At 43.8% G+C, this 16,612-nt stretch overlaps 1 protein-coding gene across 3 annotated transcripts in view; it reads left to right on the forward strand.

The window, feature by feature from the left end:
* Positions 1-343: 343 nt before the first annotated feature.
* LRRC8D (leucine rich repeat containing 8 VRAC subunit D) overlaps positions 344-16,612 on the forward strand; it is a 53,865-nt gene continuing 37,596 nt past the window's right edge. For 2 of the 3 annotated variants that reach the window (XM_027882903.1, XM_027882904.1), the window contains exons 1-2: positions 344-440; positions 11,784-11,923. The gene's annotated coding sequence lies outside the window, so the exon portion shown is untranslated. Of the gene's footprint in view, positions 441-11,783; positions 11,924-15,544; positions 15,556-16,612 lie in introns of those variants that run through there. The other variant, XR_003571128.1, reaches the window with a different exon arrangement.

A 16,612-nucleotide genomic window follows, 5' to 3' on the forward strand; every position in this document is an offset into this window, starting at 1 on the left:
CCCGCGCGGGGACCGGCCTGACCCCCGCCCCGTCCCTGAGGGCGCGGGGCCCGCGGGCACCTGAGCGCGGCGGCTGCGCGGGGGGCGCGGGGCGGGCGGGGCTGGCCCAGCCCGGCCCTCCCCTCCCCTCACATGCGCGGCGCCGCGGGAGCCATTGGCCGCCGCCCGCCCGCCCGGCCCCGCCGCCGCCGGCAGCCGGTGCTGTCCGCTCGCCGAGCCATGCGGGTGCGCGTTGCAGGGCGCTGCTAGGAGCTGCCCGGAGCCGCTCGGAGCCCAGCCCGCCCGCCGCCCCCTGCTCTGCCCGCCGCCCCCTGCTCTGCCCGCCCGCATGGCAGCGCCGCGGCAGTGACCGCGCGGAGAAGGTCTGCGCTCCCGCCGCACTCACGGCTCGGTTCGGCCGGGCGCTCTTGGGGTCCGCAGCCCGCGGAGCCCTCCCTGAGGTGAGGCAGGCACGGGGGGCGGGCGGGCGGGCAGGCGGCGGAGGGGCCGCGGGGAGGGGGCGGCATCGGCACCCGCACCGCTCGCTCCCCGCGTTTTCCGTCGCGCTTCTCTTCTCCTTTTTTCCTTTTTTTTTTTTTTTTTTTTTTTTTTTTTTTTTCTCCTGCGTGCAGACCGGCCTGGGCTGGTTCGCTGGTGCTGCTGCCAGCGCCGGTGTGGCTCAGGGGCGCAGCTGCCGGTGGGACGCCGAGGGGCGGCTGCGGCTCGTCGCGGCGCTTCCCGCGGGATGCGCATCCACGCAGGACGTGCCCGCGTGTGCGGGGGGCTAGTGGAGACAGCGGGGCCGGCCCGGCTGCGGGTCTGGGAGTGCAGCGTGCTGCTGGGGAATGCAGATGGAACAGCGAGCCCCTTTCGAGGCCATTGGGGTGGGATCCGGCCTGGGTGGGGGCCGCCAGCTGTGCGGCTTTTGTGTGGGGTCAACTGTGCTTGGTGTTGCAGCACACGCAGATTAAACGGCCCAAGCCAGTCAATAAAGCACATCTTCAGGATAAAACCAGCCCTTATCAGATAGCCATCTCTGTTTCTTCGAGGCGCGTCTCCTCCCTTCCCCCTGCTCCCCAATACGTGGCAATACTGTCTCCTGCTCCTTTAGGATCCCTGAGCCTGGTACAGCAGCTCCTGTCTTGCAGCCTCCATTTCTCCCCCCTCCCCGTTACAAGTGCTGCCACTGCTGTTAAACAAACACGAATTCAGGCGCAGAAGGCTTGTGACTTGCCCAGCATCCTTTAGGGAAGCTGGTCTGCGGTCACGGGGAGGGGGATGCAAGCTCTACGTGTACTGTACACCAGCAGCCCGTGGCAGTTTCTCCTCTGGACCCTCCCAGTTTATAAGAGCCATGAGGTAGGTTACTCAGACTTGAAAATGGAGGACGGTAGTGGTAACTAGCCTGTTGTTTGGTGGAATAAGTCTTAGCAGTACTTCCTGTAATGGTGGTGCTGAAAGTGATGTTTACTTGACTTAGCTATTGGTATAGAGAGCACTTGGGGGTACCTGCTACTCGTGAGTCAGTTACAGCTTTACAAAAGCTCAAAAACTAGAGAAATATGTTGGGTTTTTTCAGCATTATGTCTGTCAGCCATGATAGCAAAGGATCATCTTTTCTGCCTCTAAAACTGAAGGTGGGGAATGGCTGTGCCCCCTTGTTCATGAGACAGGGGTTTAGGATGTGAGAAATTCGCAGAAACAATGCTGAGATATTAAACCTGCAGCTCTGAGCTATCAAAAAAGCACTCTCAGATGGTGTACCTAAGTACCTTTCTCTGTGTTATTTTCTTCCTTTTTTTATTTCTTTTTTTTGGTGGTATTTTTTGTTTTTATTGGGGGGGGGGTGTTCCCCTTCCCTCTTCCTACAGGCAGAGGAAACCCCCTTTCTTCAAACTTAGGGTAAAGATTGGTATTACAGAAGGTTAGTGTTGTGTTATTGTCTCTTGATTGTCATCTTAATTCACCAAGTCGTACTCAGAGGCCAGGATCCTATTCATTCTTTGTGCCTTACAAATGCCCTATAAGCCTTTTATTGTTAGTTGAAACTGACTTATGAGGTCCTGACACAGGAATATGCTACCACGGCTATATTTTCTTTACTATACACAATTTTCTCCTGTGTCTCTAGGCAAGCATTGCATTTATAGTATACTTGTACTTACTATAGTAAACCTGTATCTTGCTTAGTGTGAAAAACACTTGTCTGTTATGTTTTCTATGTCTTGCATATAATATCAGGGAATAATAAATAGATGCTGTTATTTGCTATTGTGATTACTTTGATACAAAGATTCAAAGTTTACAACGGCTATGTGAGGTAACTTGAGGAGGGGAGCAGCATTAAGCTGTCATTTATTCTGTAAGATCCAGGTATGCACAATAGATATCCGTACCAGTCCTGACATCCTTCAGGGGACAGTAATCTGTCCAGTGTGTTCAGACCTGGAGAAGGAATTCTAACTCAACAGTACCAGCAATGGAGAGAGTCTGCATGCTGCCGTCACAAGAAGGTAATTATTAATCGGACCAAACCTGTATAATAACAATGCAAAGAGAGTGAAAGCACTTGAGTACTTGCCGTGGAAAGATTAACTAGTGTACATTGCCCTGACGCATAGCTGTACACATGAAATATCGTTCTTATAATCCAGTTTCTTCATAGCTCTGTGTGCCTGTTGCCTCAGACAAGCCTCCTTCTCTTGGTTAGCAATACATAAGTGGTGGTATGACAAACTGTGCCTCCTGTGTGTGGACAGCTTTCTTGGCTGCATGCTTGGATAGGGAGGAAGCACTTGCAACTGTACATGTTGTGGCTTGGTGCAGTTTTATCAAAAGTGACTCTATTAAAATTTCCTACACTGAAGTTGGTTCTTTTATATTCTCTAGGTCTTCCCATTCCTTCTGTGCATTGAGGTCCCATTCAAAGTCTGCTAAAGCCAGTGGGAGTAAGGGGCTTTTAAATCAAGCCCTGTACCACTGGCTGAGTTTCTTTCCCCTTGTGTGTTCTCTTTCGGCACCAGCTGCTGTGTCAGGTCCTGCTTTTGTGGTGTACTTGTAAGTTGGCTTGGGATGCCTTATGGGCAGAGTGCTGACTCAGCACATCAGCCCAGGGTCTCCCGTTGCACCTCTAAGAGCTGGAGAAGGGTTTTGATGCAGGTACATGGATACTGCGATTACTGAGGACGAATTAGTGTTCTGAGGCTTAAAACACTTTATCAGTGTGTAGCTGTTGACGGCTGTTTTGCTGAGAAATAGCTTGAGTCACAAATGGAGGAACATGATAGAACTCAGTAAACAAGTTTCTCAACTGAGTGCAAAAAAAAAAGGGAGTTCCAGAGTTAGTATTTTACAATCTAACGAACTCTGAAGGTTTTTCATTTCCTTTAAAAAAAGCAGTTTTTATCTTTCAGTTAATTCATAAAATTGCTGTAGATCCCTAAATATTCATAAAACACAATTAGCAGTATTTATGTTTTACTCAAATGTTACAAATAATAACATAGTAACATTAGGTGGAAAGAACAAAACATTTCAGTTTCTGCTGTTTAAATTTCTCCGTTTCTTGGTAGCATTGAAATTAGGCTGCACAGTTCTCCTTTTGTTTCCTTTTTTTTTTCCTTTCTGTTTTATTTATTAATTTATGTCTCTTGGTGGTGGGAAGATTATATCCTAGCCAACATAAAAATAAAAAGCTATTGATGATTTAAGAAACGTGGAAATATTTTTCCGTAGAAACCTTACAGTTAGATAAAGACTTGTCTGTGCTTTTGCATAACTGACATTTTAAACATTTTTTTAATATAACAAGAAGTGAAAAGTCTATAGACTTCACCATGCAAAGACTTAAGTGCATGATTGATTTTCCACATATGTGTTGTTTCATGGGTTCACACAGATGCATGAGGCTCTCTAGGATCACAATAAAGGGCTTGATCTCGAAAGTGTTCATTCTTGGCCATGATATTGAGGTGCTGTGGGCCTACACAGGGCTGAGATATGAAGAAGGTTTTTTGTGAAATACAGTTTTCTAGCAGCTACTCGCATTTTATTTTACAAAAGAGATTGTAGTTAGTATTTCAAAGCTGTTCTGTGCCTCTCACCTTGAGAACACTTTGAGCTATACTTTTAAAAGTTTGACTTGCTTGCACTGAGGATGGGTTTGGCTCAAGATCTTTTGGTCTGGGCGAATTGAATGCAATTTTCTTTTAACTGTATAATAAAGAATAGGTACTAATGATTGCTTGCCAAACAATTTTTTCCCTCAGAGATTCCAAACAAATTTAGGACATAACAAAGCCAGTATTTCTAGTGTTTAACTTCTTGAGAATCATCTCGGGTTTGGCATGTTAAAAAGAAAAGTGCGTCACAAGTCAAGTTGGCACTCACTAATACCATCAGTAGTACTAATTTCCACATCGTTAATTTGAACTGACACTGCTTCAATCTTTCTCTCACCACAAATTTATTTAATTATAAGAAATGAAGGTCTTTTCACTTATTTCTATGTTCCTTTCAGTTGTATTCTTCCAGTCTTGCAAGAACAGGTTCCTGTCCCCCTTCAGGAAATGGATAGGAAGAGAAGCTAAAAGACATTCATGTAGTAGCTACCGTAGTGTTCAGGGAGATATCTTTGGAAGGAGAAAGCTTGTTTTCTTGGAATTAAGCCAGCAAAATGCCACTTTTGCCCAACACTTGGAAGAAAGCAGTAGCATGGGAAGAGAGTATGGCTGTCCAAGGACTCATTTGTTGGAACTATTTTAAAAGAAACACCTTTGTTTTTCTTCTTCCTCCTCTTCAAGTATAAATCAGGATACAAAACCACATTGTATGTGTAGCCTCAAAACTAATTTTCCTTTTTTCCCCTTTAGCTCTTTCCTCAGAAGGGATTTGTTCTGAGATTGTGATATTCAAGACTCGAGAAGCAATCATGGTGTAAAATACAGCCACTCTTAGAGACAGAGGAAAGATAGTTGTTGCTCAGATTTTTTCTTTTCAGAGAGCCTTTTTTAGTTGAAGGTAACTGATTAAGAAGCAGGAAAAAAAATAACCCATCTGAAAGCATGTGACTGTCAGTAGTGGGTGAGGATAGTATTTGCCTTTATTCATCATGGTCTTCCATTTTGTATTGAGTGATCAATAGAAGAGGAAATGGTCTGGTTCTTGTGATCTGCCTTACTCCTTGTTAGTGTTCAAAAAAAAAAAAGCACCCTCTCTGTATGTGGTCTTTTTGTCAAAAGTTAGTCATCTCAGGTGTTCTGTCTTATGAAGGTCTCCTTTGAAGACCAGAAAGTTGCAATAGAAGATTTCTCAGACCCAAGGGGTGGGCATAACAGATCATCAAATGCTGTCGTTACCTCTTCCAGTCAAATATCTCTTCAAACTGTTTGCTGTGCTTATAAATTTGAAAGAAAAAAAAAAATTGCACAATTCCCAAACTGGAGTTGTAAAATCTTTCTATTCACTTGCTCAGAATTTTTCTAGGTCACATTTCCTGATAGTTTCCCCTGTATGGTTAGACCATGGATGACGCTGACTAAATACAGATGTCTGTTGCTGTATTAGCAACAGATACACCTGTGACACTTACATGGAGCTTATAAATACCATGAGACATCTACTGGAGACCAGTGATACTCTAGATGAACCCCATCCCTGGATTCATTATGCAAAGGTACACAGAGAAAGGAAAGAGCTGAACACGAAGGCTCTTCATAGCCCTTGTGATAAAGCAGCAAGACAGGCTCTTACCTGTTCCCATGTAACCTGATGGCTACAAAGTCTCAGCCAAGATGTAGGGCTGTCTCTTTTTCTTCCCTTGAACTTCTTTCTTTACAAGTCAGCACTGAGATATGTTTCTCTATAAAAGGTATTCCTGATGCCTTTGGGTTCTACAGAAGCCAGGGCTGCCACACCTCTAGTGTTTTCAGGTCTGGCCAATGCCACAGATACCAACACGATTGCTAAAAACAATGGGTTTTTTTGTGTGGACTTTGTTTGAAGCACTTTACTTTTTTCCATCCTGGGATTACAGCTCTAAGAAGACAAGTGCGTATGTGTACATGAATATGAGTCTGAATACCTATCTCTTTTTCAGTTGTTGCAGGATAGGAAGGAAAGGAAACTTACACCCTTGGTGTGATAAGTTGTATAAAAAACACTGATGCCTGCAATTACCCTATTACAGGCTTGCTAAAGCTGTGTGTGCTAGAGATGGATATATTTTCATGTGTGCACGTAAAAAGTTGATTTTGTCATATTTTGTCAATAAAATGTATGGTTTGTTGTCTGTCTCAAATACACTGATTAAATAATGAAGCTTATACACCACTGATTTGTTAATCATTTAAAATAACCTTTCAGTTCCAAAGCTTCCTCTGCTAATATTAATATTTTATACAGAAGTGTTGTGTAATAGACATTTTGTTGCCTTTGCAGTCCTGCACAGAGGAACACATTGTTAAGCTGATGTCATTTGGATTGTTCAGTGTAAATTTGTCCACTAAACCAATGCAAATGTCAGTGAATAATTAAAAAAGAAGTCCATATTGAATATTTGGAAATGGTAGTTTGTGTACAGATTATGGAAAGGCAGGGTAGGAATTACTTTGGTCTGACAGTCTTTGCAGTGAAATTTGTGTGAGAAGTGTTAGAGATAGTGCGCTTTCTTGCTTTGTTTCCAAGCACCACTATGGTTACACACTTTCCACATGCATTAGCAATTGCCTTCATCAAAGATGCTCGGAGGAACCAGACTTCACGGTTAATCTGATTGGTGTTTAAAAATACAAACTGAGAAGTTTACATACAGGGTTCCTCTCAATGGCTGCCATCCAGAAACTTTTACGTACTTGCTTTCTGACTAATTAAATTAAGAAATAAAACCTAACGTACCTAGGTTAGAAGAGAAACTAAAAAAAGGGAAATGAAACTTTGCACTTGAGTAAAGTGCAAAGTTTTTAAAGTAATGTTTGTTATTTTATAACCCATATTAAATTCCTTCACAGTGTTACCTTGTTGGCAAGGGAAGACAGGCTTGATAGTTCTGCTTGTCTCCTTTCCTGTCCTTCTGACAACAAATCTGTAGGTTCTGCAAACAAGGAGGTAGAGGAATGCAGATGCATTAATGCTTGTTGGTGCTGCAGAAAATGTGAGTTTAATCACTGCTGGTGTCCCAATGGAAAGTAGGTAGGAAAGTGTCTAACAGAAGAATAATAGAGGAAAAGTGGCTCTTGGAAAAAGGAGTGGACTGAGAGAGAGACAAAACTGTATAAATAATAAATCAGGAGAATGAAAAATGTGCTCGTTTGGACAAGATTATATTTCCAGTGTATAAAATTTGTGTTTACGCTATGTTTATTTTTAATGTAAGTTTATTGAAGATGTACCTAGATTTAAAGGTGAATTTAAGAGTGTCTTTATTGGCATTGGTCAGTTTAACCCAAAACAGACTTTTAAAGAAAGAAACCACTGGGGCCAGAGTTACAGGAGAACAAAGACAGTAAAGACTGAAAATAAAAACATGAGAGGCAAGTAAAAATACAAAATAAAACAGTAACAGTGTGGCAAAGAAAAGGAGATAATAAAGTTGCTAAATATGAGTAAATATAAAAATCATAAAGCAGGAGGATCTGTATGCTGTTGTGCATGTGGAAAGTGTATGAATTCTGTTTGTTTGACTGAGGGCATCTCATCCTAGAAACGGCGCTTTCCTGCTCACAGTGGAATGGCCAAGTTCTCCCAGTTTGCACTCAGCTTGAAAACCTGTTGCAAAATAACACAGACCCCTGTGTTCATTACAGCAAATGTGATGGGTACCTAAAGCTTATGGGTTAACTTGGTACAAGCCTGGTTTTGACTTATGATTTTGCAGGTGCCTGATTTGTATTGTAAAATTGGAGTCTGTCCATGTGCACAGTGGCCCAGAGCAGCCTGGGCACAGCCATGTGCAGCTGGTCAGTGCAAGGAGCAGAGTGCTCCTTCTTTGCTCTTCTGTGAATGAAGATAGGATGATGGCCTTCCACACTCTGATAGCTGCTGAATTCTGTCACCTCATCTGTGTTAAGAGCTCTTCAGTGTCTGATTATTTACCTGACTGCTGCCTGAACTTGTAAGATCTTAGATCTGGTTTGCTGCCTGCTAAAGAACGTAATACCAGAGCTACCAGCAGCATCCCCCTCTCCTATTGCCTGTGGGTCAAACACCAAGTTACCTGTAGAAGTTCTGCTTCCTTGACCAGCAAGGTTTGATTTGTTGATGTCTTGGTTATATTCCTGCCTTCTGCAGCAGAAGAGAGGAAGCAGGAAGAAGTTTACACACAGCCCAACTCATGGAGAGGGGAAGAGGAGGTGGCTACAAAGAGAAGGAAGGAATTACAGGGAGCTCCTGAAATAAAGGGGATGTTGGGTGTCATGTGAAAAGCTGTGTTGAGGCCCTGGAGCGGGCAATGAACTCGGCAGATCCTGTACCCTCCCGTGGAGTAGGAGCAATGCCTAAGGTGCTTTCCAAAGGGACTGTGGTTTCAAGACCAACTGGAGCAAATTTGAGCTTGCAGTACTGTTGAAAGGGGAAGTTCAGCTTAGGGCAAGATGCCTCTCGCAGGCACACACCAGGGGAGAGAGTGGGAATGTTAAGTAGCAGAGTGGCCACAGATCAGCTTCAGCTGATTGCAAAACTTCACTCAGAGATGGCAACAAAATTTGATATTTATCTGGTTAGTTTACATGCTACTTTTGACAATACTTCTACAGTAGGTTTCTGTCCTGGGCTTTCTCTCTTGATGGCATGGCACTTTTCCTGTGTGGTGGTTTGTTCTTTTTCTTATGCAGCAGCATGGTGTTTTAGCTGAAGTGATTGTCAAATGACTGCTGTTGTCTAGGTATTTGGAGATACATGTAGAATTGATAATTACTCAGCTGTGCTGAAATTAAACCTCTAATGACTGGAACTGCTTCACTTATTTAATTAGCTGAGGTGGTTTTTGTTTTTATTCCCTCAAATCTCTACTTCTCCAGAATGCTGTGATTTCCCTTTTCCTTTCTTTACAGAATTCATAATAATTTGCTCTAAGTGCGTGGTCTGTTTTTTCATTCTATTAGCAATGATTGTTTCTCTGTTAAACGCAGTCCCTTTTCAATGCATCAGAAGTATTGTTTTCCTTAGTGGAAAAGATGTTTGATCAGGTGACTGTGCAAATGAAGGCAGCTACATGTAGGCTACAGTATATAGGACGCGGCATTTGGAGGTTGCACGTGTTATGCCTGAACTGCCAAGTGCCTGGCTGTGATTCAGATAAAATTGGCACTGGTTGATGCCAACACCCCAGTGTAAATGGGGTGTAAGTCTTTCCTATGCTGTAGGGCCCTGAAAGAAGGTATTGAAGGGAATGAATGCCAGAGGGGACTAGGTTTCAATAAGGAGCACATGTATCACTTCTCTTTATCTCCTTCATACCCACTGTTCCACATATTGACTAGACCAGTGTGTGTGTATTCTTGTATCAGAGCAGATGTTCCTATAAGAAAGATGTTGCTTTGTTTTAATAAATTGAGGTTGTCACTTCAAAAATGGGAGAGGGAGGTGAAAGAAGTAGCATTGAGAGAATATGTCAAATGGGATTGAGAACAAAGTCCATGAGAATTTTCGTTGCAAGAACTGCGGGGAAGACTCCCTCACTGGTCTTGGCCATGATTTATGTAAGAATTTCTGCTTCAGGCTGTTTTTTTGTTTGGTTTGTGGTTTATTTTGTTTGTTTTAGACCAAAATTTAATAAATGTTTTGTCATTTCTTTCCCTCCATCTTCACCAGGTGTGATCCAACCCATGTGCTCAGCCTATTCTGGGAAGGGGAGGGTGGTGGTGATGGACTTGAGCAGTCTTTCAGACTGTGTCTCCTCTTGAAGACAAACTCTCCTGTTTGTCCATGCCTTAGCAAGTGTAGTGGTTGTGCTGTTTAGCCTCTCCTGACATCTTTCCTTAGTGCTGATACATTGTGAAAAAACACCGCTCTCCTACTTTGAAGTGGGAATGCCTTTGACTTCTTTTCAGAAACTCTTTCTTGCCTTTGGGGTGGCTGCTGAGGAGGCACTGGTGTGTGTGGTGAGCTTTGTTTAGGCCTTTCCTAGGTAGATCTCTGACCTTGTGAAAAAAAAAGTTACAGAAACAGGTGAATGACCCCGTGGCTATGAGAGCATTTTCTGTTAGACCTCAAGTACCATCCAGAAGTCTGTTCTGAAGCTGACTTGCAATAGACTGGAAATTATCTAGTCACAGCTTTTTTCCTCCAAGTATTTAAAAAAACTTCCAGTTCTGGTGATGAATGCTGCGTAAAGGGATTTACTTCTCCTGAGACCACTTGACCACCCTGACCCCTTTGAAGAAGAAAATTCTATAAGAGGCATATTTTATTTGAGGATTTGACAATGTCTTCCCCATCCTGGGTCTCCACTGCTAAGAAGAAACCTGGAACAGCAGGTTCCTGCTGACCTTTAAAATGCTCTCAGTGGAAAACCTGACACGGGATTTGTTCCTATGTGCTTCTGAGTGCCAGTGGGTGCCAGCCCTGAAAAAGCTTCAGAAAAAATTGAATAGGGAGATGTGTGTGGAGGAGGTTGGTTTTCATTATTTGCTGCAGTGGTTAGGGAGCGGCTCAGGTGGGTGAGTGCACTGCACTTGGTGCTGGGCACAGACCTGCACTCTGCTGCAGCTGCTGCTGGGCTAGGGGCTGGTGGCTGAAGCAGGGGATGCAACTGGTTGTCCCTGCCTTTGAGCCTTGGCTGTGGAGCGTCCTCCACACTGGGAGCTGCCTCTGTACCTGTACTGTGTACCTGGGCTTGCTGTCCTTGCAGTGAGCACCTGCTGTGCTGGTGTTTGCACCTTGGCACAGCATGCTGTGATCGGTGGTGCTGGGAAGGCCTTGGGGTGCAGCCAGGGCAGGAGAGACACATGAAGGGCAGCAAGGGAGCCAGCTGTGCACCAAGAGTCACGTACATCCTGCCTGTGGCCAGGGGACTCATTTTGGATATGGAGCAGATTTGGTTTACGTAGCAGCTTTCCCTGTGTTTGTTGATTGGAGGCAATTACTGTAAAATACTTGATTTATAACAAGGCATACTTAATAAGTGACAAACTAAAATAAATATTCATGAATTACCTGCTGGAGTCTGGCTGTTCATTTTGCTGAGTTGTTGCTTTCCATCTGCGGGCTCTGCAGAGCTCTGGAGCCTCTGGGTGTCTGGAGGTGGAGGCAGCCATGCTGAGTGTTGGCTGGTTGGGTTGAAGAGGGAGGGGCAGAATTCCATTCCTTTTCTCTTTTGTTCATCCTGAGGATAGAGGTGTTTTCCTGAGGTTTTTCCATTGACTCAAGATGGTCTGCTTGGCTGGTGTGCTGCTGTAATGCAGCAGTTCAGGTATGATCAGAGTGTTTCTGTGTAGCACACGCAGGGTGCAGCTACCGCGTTGTTGGGTGCGGGTCTGGCTTTTGTGGTGGTGTAGGGAAGTGATGAAGCAGAAATAGCAGTGTTCTTGGTTAAGTTAGGAGAAGGCAATATTTTTAAGAAAATATGTGGGAAATGACAAATTGCTGGTTTGGGATCCACACTCTTCAAGAACAGGACAACTCATTTAGAGTAGTTCTGAAATTATTAAAGTAAGGATGTGTTAAGTCTTCCCCAGAGATGAAGTGCTGTCAGCAAAAGGATGACTAACATTCTGCTTCTGTGTTGCAGAGTGGCATTCCTCTGACACCCTGCTACCATGAACACTTTATTTGGCCAGTTTTACTCACAGCAGTTTATTTTCATACAGGAAGAGTCTGTGGTGCTTGTCAAAATGAGAAAGTGACCATCAGAGCCTAGCTTGGTATTCCTGTCACTGGAGCCTTCAGGAGCCAGCACTCAGCCCAGCTGAAGCCAGAGGAGGAAGGTGGAGAAGCACAGCCTGATCAGGTACTGAGCCAGTAATGGGAAAAGTTGTCTGATGCCAAGTTGAAGTTATGGATGATCGTTAGTTATAAAAATAGTTCCTTAAAAGGTTTTGCTAACACGTGTGATGCAATAGTGGCCCAGTAAGGACAGCCACATCATCTGTGGGCCTAGCATGGGTGCATATTATATGTCTGAGTACTGTAACAGAACTGAGGTAAACATAAACAGATGTTTTCTGGGGTATTTGATTTACACATCTAACGTGCAGTACAGCTCAGTGTGTGTTTGCAACTACCTGTTTTCAGTCTTGACGTGAGTTGGAAAGCGTGGACTAGGAATGCTCTTAAAAAATGTTTGAATGTTGAAGAGCAATTGAAGGGGAAGAGTTTTTTTCCTCAGCTTTATTCTTTCTTCTAGTAGGGAGACTTAAGTGCCAGCTTTTGAGGAGCACGGTGTTACGTGGGAACCATGGAGCACAGAGAGGTATCAGGCTGATGGGTTTTAAGACAAAACTGACTGTCAGCTTGCTAACTTTTGTTGAGATTTCCGTAACTGTCCCTGGAAACTGGTATTTATTCTTGCCTTCGCATCTTTCAGATTGTCATACTTCAGATTTAGTTGGGCTCATCTTCTATGAAGACAGAGAAGTTAAAGGTTTTGATTTTTTGTATTTCATTTGGTTTTGGGTTTTTTCCTTACGTAACTTTATCTTCCAGTTTATGTGGGACTTCTGCTCTGAGGACCATGTTCTGAAGATATTTTGCGTATTTTTATGTACCCTTAGAGATTCCTTAAGAACCAGGCTACTGCTTATGAGGGCTTGGGTTGGCAGTGGCATGAAGCTCACTTTTAGAGGGAAGAATTCTTTTAAGGGGCAGTGTTTCTTTACCTCAAGTGATGCTTTCTCTCCAGAAATACCAGCATCTGTTGCTTAGACTGTCTGAATTTATTACTCATGTTTTTGTTATTTTTTGAATTTATTCACTCAGGTGGAAGCAGTGAGGATTTGTTTAAATAAACTGTTAAGAAAATTATTCCTAATGTGCTAGAGGCAATTTCCGTCTCTGTCTGACTATATCTTTCTTTGTGTGGTTAAGAAAAGGGAGTCTCTTTCCAGCAGGCATTGGGAATAATTCAGGTTTTTTTTTTTTTTTGGTCTTGGGAAATAAGAACCAGCATTTATTTGATTCAACAACCAACTTCCTGCTTCCCAAGGAAGAGATAGTGGCTCATTTGCCTGCAAACATCCCTCCTGTGGAGAGTCTTTGTTGGGGAGTTAGAGGAAAGCTAGCAGCTACTAGTGAAATAGCTGCATAGCAGGATGAAGAGGGATTATTGAAGCATTACTAGGAAATTCATGGCTGTGTGCAAGACCTTATGTACTCCACAGACAAGCTGACCTAAATTCTGCAGCCAGGCCTTACTGGTTTCTGTGTTGATGTGATGTGGCAGGCTGGATAACCTGCAGCAGATCTGGGGTTTAAAAAAACAAAGGGAGGGAGCACAGAAAAGATTTAGATTTGAGTGGAAACACAGACAAGCAAATCTTTAGAAGTTTACTGAATCTGTCTTAAATTTTTTTGTTGTTTTCTAACTGCCACTTCTCTATTCTTAGTCTTGAGTACTTTCCATGTAGTCAGGATGAGTCTGTATTATAAGGATGCTCATTAGGAAGAGTGGAAAAGTTGTTTACTGGATGGGGAATACATGGATGGTTTTGCTTCTAAGGGGCTTTTACGGGTGTTTTGGAGTTGAGGTAGGTTTTAGCAAAGAAATGGTGCAAGTATCTTATCAGTAGTGAAACAGTTAACACAACTGACACTTTATCTCTTGAGGGGAATAGGATTAGTATCTATTTGACAAATGGAATGGCTTACACTTATGTTTTCAGGCAATGTTTGTTTCTCAAGATTAAACATTACACAAAACATGACACAAAAATCCAAATAGAAAAGAAAATGTCACCTCTATCAAAGTAAAGTTGGTCAGTCTGACCTGCTGCAATGTTTTCTTGCTGTTACTTCTTGTAGAAGTGTTGTGACTTTGCAGTTTAGTTTCTGCTGGCACTAACGTGGTATGATGGCAGTTACTACTTCCTCCCTTCTTCTGTAGATGTAAGCTCGACTGATGCAATGCTCTCCTTTGCTTTCACACTTCCCACCTGCATGCTTTCGTTACCTGGTCTCACCACTTCCTCCAGAGGTGCCTCTATGGGTACAAGAGGAATTTTTTTGCTGGTGCTGCTTAAACCAGGTCCTGTGAAAGAACCTTATGCAGGCAGAAAAATTTTGCAGCCACAAGAAGGGCTTCTGCAGTAAGGTTTTTGCTGGCATAGTTGAGAAGCAAGAAAAAAATATTCGCTGATACAGTTAAATGAACAAAATGTTGAAGTGTGGCTAGGGGCTTTCCTGTGCTAGTGTTCTGGTCTGGTTACTGTGATGGAGTGTGTGTGTATATTTGTGTCTGGAAACCTCTTTTTGTGGGAGCATAAGCTTTAAGCTCTTTTGAATTTTTTTAGAGGAATTTCTGCAGCTGCAGCATCCTGAAGTGCCAGGGGAAATAGTGATATCCTAAAACATTGCTGGCTTATTTTAGATCACATTTCGCTTGATGTGCTTTTGATTTGTTTTAAGAGCAACTTGTCTGTATAAGCTATTTGTTAACTATATGCACATAATAAGCAGCAGTGCCGACTCTTCTTTTGGAAGCAGGGATGAAGGGACGCAAGCTGGACATTTCTTGTGTCCTGCCTTAATGGCATTCTGGCATGCAATTCCTCTGTACAATGTAAGAGATAGCTATTAAATTCATCAGATTTGCCTATGCATCAGCTCTCCATGAGCTAATTACAAAAATATATTGTTACCAAACTCAATATTAGGAGGTCACCTGTCAACTTGCTCTGATCTGTTCATGGAGTGAGTGCCAGGGATAGGTTGTGCTGATGGTCCTTTGTTTTTTGTGTGTTTAAGCTGTGTGAGCTTGTGGCACAGGGTGAGACCTGGTGTAGCTCGATTATGAAAATCAATTTTTGACAACGGCTACCAGAGGGCAGACAAAAAGGTGGATATCCTGAAGAGCTTTGTGTGTCAAAGTGTCCCTCAGCTCCTGGGCTGGGGTGTGAAGGTGCCAGATGTGTTCAAATGGTAGACTTTCCTGGGTGTTTACCCACAGATAACTTCTAACCCAATACTGAGGCATGCTCCTGCGACGTTTGGGGGCTCCCTGCAGCTCTGCCTGCTCACGTATTGACTTGTACTGATGCTGCTGTCAGCCCTGGTTGGCACAGCGCTCACAAGGGCTGAGGGAGGGAGGGAGGGCAGGGCTGCCCCTGCCAGGCTCCATCCAGCTCCCCAGCCAACATAATGCCTGCTGTGTGCCACAAGGGAGCCAGAAGAATCTGCAGGGACTGTGACCAACAGAGGAAGCACCAAGTGCTGTCTCTGTTGCCCCGTCAGGAGCAGATATGGTGAGGGGATTGGAAGGCAAGGGCTCTTTCCCTTGTGTGTGTCTTCAAAACCACAAGCAGTAACTAGAAGTTTAAAAGGTGACAAATAAATTAAATTGATTTGAATTTCCTCCAAAACGTAAACTGCTTTTTGCTTGCAACAGTGTATTGCCAAGGCCACCTCAAGGCAGAAGGAATGTTTTCCTTAGGTGTAGATTTAGATGTCATTTTGACTACTTCTTTGCAATGAAAAGAACTTTGGTCTATCTCACTCCAGTGTTACAATTTTCATGTCAGGTTATCTTTTCTTTCTTCCTCTCCTCCCAGCAGAATTTTCAGTGTTATCCTTAGTTACAGAAACTGGAAAATAGCCCTACTTTGATGTCCTTTTCACTGTTTTTGCTCTCATATTTCTTTGCCTAGACAGGAGAGTTGTCTATTACTGATAGCAAAAGACAGTCCCCGCAGCCACGTGTCAGTGAGCTGAGCTGTTTCCAGCCAGCCTGTCCTTCTGCGAGCCCCAACCCCGCCTGGCCGCGGGCGGTGACACCAGCGCGGGGCGGGAAGGAGACAACGGCGCTCACGGGGGTTTGTCGGCAAATGTGCTATGGCAGAGAAGAATCTGAGCAGGGTCAAAATGCAGCAGTGCTCTCTTTGAACCTTCTGTAGAGTAAATGCCTGTATATAGACCTGTTTCCTTCTGGATGTGTATCAAGTTCAGTTGGCTGCAGTAATCTTAGCCATACGTTTTGACACAATGTGATGTTGTTTTGAAATATCTGCCTGCTTTCAGTTATTGACTGGAATCTCAGGAGGTGTCTTTTGGATAGATGGCAAGAGATTCTCAGCACGTTGCTGCCTCAAGCTTCATCCATTGTCTTCGGTAGGTGATGTTCTCTTGGATAAGGGAGCACCATCACAGGGTTCCTGTTCTCATGGAGGCTGACTAGGAACACTGGAGCCCTAAATCAGCATAGTGAGGTTCAGCATCAAAGAGTAAGGTCTATCTGTCCTTGTCTGTACCTGATTTGTTTTCAGAGAGAGGTGAAACACTTCCAACAACTGAGAAACCACAGAAGAGATTGGGCTGGGGAAAAGTTGGCCTTTTCAACATCTAACAAGTTGCCTAGTAATGCTGTTTTTGCACTTGGTGGTAAAAAGGACATACTGTAAGATATTGGTGACATTATTGCCTGGCACCTCAGACAGTAATGATGGGGGGAGAGGGATTTGCAAGGGAAGAAAAATGAACAAACAGTTCT

The sequence above is a fragment of the Empidonax traillii genome, unplaced genomic scaffold (genome assembly GCF_003031625.1).
Source record: "Empidonax traillii isolate 1590-97213 ecotype Southwest subspecies unplaced genomic scaffold, ASM303162v1 scaffold114:size1751661, whole genome shotgun sequence".
NCBI lineage: Eukaryota > Metazoa > Chordata > Aves > Passeriformes > Tyrannidae > Empidonax > Empidonax traillii.